A 3,971-nucleotide genomic window follows, 5' to 3' on the forward strand; every position below is an offset into this window, starting at 1 on the left:
GGGCTTGGAGACAGGGTCAGGTCATAACCTTCAGGCCACCACCCACTGGCCTGTGACTGACAGCTTGAACCTATGTACTGAAAGTTCCACAAACTCCCACAACACTTCTGCCATCTGAGGACCCAGTGTTGAAACCTACATTGTATCCACTGAGCCCTGAAGTTCTGCCCCTGACTCCCCAGGCTCATGCCACATAATGACGCGAAGAACATTCAGTCCAACTTCAAGAGTCCTCATAATCTTAACAGACCCAACACTTTTCACACATCCAAAATCTCTTCTGAGACCCAGGACAAACTCCCAGCTGTAAAATCACATACAAGTTGTGTACTTGTATCATATTGCAGCAACAGTGAACATCCCGTCCCCCAAGGAAGAACAGGACAGTATGGACCAAAACCAAGAGGTCAGATGTATCATCATTCTGTGTCTGCTCTGAGCAAGCACAGATCCTTCAGTGCATTTTTGTCTGGCCATGGAGCCAGAGCTCTGCCAGAAGAGTCTCTCAGCCCTAGCTCAGGGGCCATACATCATGCTCTTAAAATTCCCTCACAGCTAGGTGCGGTGATATCCCCCTGGGAGGAGCCAGTACCTAGTGTAGAGCCAGTAGCCTTTCTGGCCAAATACCTACCCCAGTGTTAAGCAGGTCTGCAGGGACTCTGGTAAGGTCACAAATGAGAGAAGACCATGAAGGAGCAGATGAATTTTAAAAATCCAAAGCTCCATTCACTGGTTCTGGATGGGAAGTATGGGAATCTCAGTTGGAACTAAGGGAGAGAAACATTAGGTCAGATAAAGGAGGCTTTGGGGGAATCCCTTCAAAGACCAGAGAAGGAGAAACTTGCAGCCATAATAGAGTAGTCCACCAGAGACCAAAGGGAGCCTAAGATGAAATGGGGATCACAATACTTAATAGTCTTGGAATGAGGGAGGGCTACCTGGATATTGCTAATCACAAAGTATGTCAGGATGGGAGGTATAGGTCAGTGTGCATTTGACTACAGATCAAGAGGTCCCTGGTTCGCACAAAAGGACTTTGGGAACATTCCCTATGGAGGGTATTTAATATAGAGGCAGGAGGGAGGGCCAAGTCCCTAGTCCAAATGACTTGACAGATTTAGATGACCCCTCCAGGAAGCCATCACCCTACATGTGGAGTAGGGATGAATGGGATGGGAGGGGAGGGTGGTTAGGGGACATAGGAGGATGGGAGAGAGGGAGGGAGGGAGGGAGAGGGAACTGGGATCGATGTGTAAAATAAATAAATAAATAAATAAATAGAGGTCCCTGGTTCAAATCCAGGTTCCCCCTAATATTGTGGCTTTTTAGCCACCCGAGTCAACTGTGGGCCCCCAACACTTAACATTCTAATGCTAAAAGACAAGAGAAAAGCAAGGCTAACCCAGTGATGTACAGACCCAGATGAGCCTTGTACAGTGTTTGTGCCTGTCTTGTGGCTTGAGTCACACCGTGTTGTTCTTGTGTGACTATCCAAAAAGCAGACCCTCTTACTGAATATCCAGGATCTCTGGTCCCACCCACCAGTGCCAAGATACCTCTATCATGATGAGTAACCATATCCTAGGAGGCCTTCCAAATCATCAGGACCTCTGCTATACAAGTTTGACCTTGGATTTTGCAGCAGAGATACTGTGTGACCTTCAGTTATGCCTTATAGGAAAAGATGCATAGTAAACTTGTGGTTTGAAGACCCTCAGAAGGGGCTCAGCAGCAGTAGGGGAGTCTTCTTAGTTGAGAAACCCCTTTGGATCTGCATCCAATCCCTGTTCTCTCAAGTATGTTGACCTGCTGATAAGAGAGGCCTCCTGAGATATGAGATTGGTCACTAGGTTTAGCATCAGGCTCCCCACAAGCTCAGCCTAGGAAGACCAGTGACAAGAATTTGGCCTTGGAATAAAAAGGAAGGAAGGAAGGAAGGAAGGAAGGAAGGAAGGAAGGAAGGAAGGAAGGAAGGAAGGAAAAGCTATAAGATGGATAACAGAGCAAAATTTCAACCAGTAGGTCTAAAGGGTGATACTGGGCAGAAAAGAGTCAAGGATGGCAGCAGTGGAGGTCAGGCCATGCCAGCAAGAGCTGATTCCAAAGCTAGTGTCTCCCACTGGGCATAGGAAGAAAATACACTAGGCAAGACATAGGCAGTCTCCCATGTTCAACTGAGGGATCAGGAGGCAGCCAGTGACCAGAAAAGGAGTGGTTTGCATGCAGAGGGTAGGCCATAATATGTAACCTAACCACTGATAGGCAGAATTCCTAATGGTTACAGGAAGAAGCCCAGAGTGGTTAAATAGCACCAATGATAGAAATTGCTTGAACGAGCTCCAGCCTAATGGAAGAGCATTTAACTGCAGACCATGAGGTTCATGATGCAAGTCCTGTGTCTATGTCTGTGTCTGTGTCTTTCTGTGTCCATCTGTCTGTATCATTTGGGATCTCTCTATTTCCCTTGGAGTATAATGAGACTAGTACTAACTAAACTGGAATTTGAGGGACCATTTCTTAATAAGACCCAGCTCATCAAGCCTTTATAGAATGAACAGTAGGTATGACCAACAGGTTATATTGTGGCTCCAGGCTGGGTTGGTAGAGAGAGCCCAGGTTGGGATTCGTCCCCAGCCCTGTTTTGTAATAGAGTGAGTATGTTTAGATATGTCTCATAATCATGACCTGTTTTCAAGCCTACACTATAGGGCATCAAAAAACTTGAAGGTTCTCAATTCCCACTGGGATCATGGGAAGATCTTGTTTTAAAAAAAAATCAGTCCTTGCTATACTCGGGTACAGAGCCTGTAAATCTTTATTTCTGTGCAGGCACAACCTCTGTCATCAGCATCTCATTTGAAACTGTGATGGATGGCCCAGCCGAAGAGCCAGGCCTCATATTCATCTGCGAGTTTCCAATGAACCATTCCCCATGTCTGTCACTGTGCAGTGCTGCATATAGAGGGTTCCAGGCATTAGCAGAGTCCTTAAGTTGTCACTAGACAGTGAGATGAACTTTAAAGGGAAAGATCAAGAATCTAATCCAGGTCTTGTTATTCCTACTGATTGGTGTGAGCCTGGTTTTCTTTTCTTGCCTATGATTCTTAGCCAGTTAGCATGTAGGACAGAGAGAAAGAGGCCTGGAAGTTCAGATCAGTCCTATAAGAAATCTAGGTGACTTCCATCACCATCTCACCCTGTTCTAGAGAACCTCCTAGAGCCCAGGTCTGGGTTGAGTAAGGCATAAGTGCATGTGGCCAGTAAATTTGCAGGGGCCCAGGAAAGGAGCTTCAGAATTGGGACACAGAGCCAAGGTTCAGAGCCTGGCATGGTGGGATCAGAAACCTGAGAGCCACTCCATCATGATGCTCAGAAGGCAAAAGAAAATATGTCCAGCTTCACCTGTAAATCTCCAGCATCATTCTGGGAACTTTTCAACAACCTCAGAAATTCTTGGAACAGAGTAGAACATGAGGGCTAAGGGAAGCAAATATTCATGTCTTAAACCTCTAACAGGTGTATCCAAGTCACCTGAGTGGTATCAACTATGCTCATACTGTGGATTGGAGCTTGATGAGCTTCATTCTCTTCCAGTTGTCCTAGTCTAAATCTTCCAGGTGTCCTGTTCTAAAAGAAAAACAATATAAGAGGCATTGGATGGCAAAAGGTAGGGGGCACCTGGATTTGAACCAGGGACCTCTTGATCTGCAGTCAAATGCTCTACCCCTGAGCTATACCCCCAACCTATACATAGTATCTCATTAGTACCTCTTCAACCATGGCATGTTTATAAGCTATTGTGACTTCTCTGTGTTCTAGAAACTAGCAATCATTCTTTATAACAGCTTGCCTTCACTTTTCTCCAACCTTAACCTGTCCCTCTCAGCACCCTCATCTCTCAGGGTATGACAAAGGCACCAGCCTTGACCTTGAAAGACACCTCATTGTAAGAGTCCTCTAAGTCACACACT

The 3,971-nt window shown here is 45.9% G+C and overlaps 1 non-coding gene across 1 annotated transcript; it reads right to left on the reverse strand.

Annotated features, from left to right (window-relative positions):
- Positions 1 to 3,669: 3,669 nt before the first annotated feature.
- Trnac-gca (transfer RNA cysteine (anticodon GCA)) lies at positions 3,670 to 3,741 on the reverse strand. Its single transcript has one exon. It is a non-coding gene; the product is annotated as a tRNA-Cys (tRNA).
- Between the last annotated feature and the right edge of the window lie 230 nt (positions 3,742 to 3,971).

This window comes from Phodopus roborovskii, unplaced genomic scaffold, assembly GCF_943737965.1.
Source record: "Phodopus roborovskii unplaced genomic scaffold, PHOROB, whole genome shotgun sequence".
Classification (NCBI taxonomy): Eukaryota; Metazoa; Chordata; class Mammalia; order Rodentia; family Cricetidae; genus Phodopus; species Phodopus roborovskii.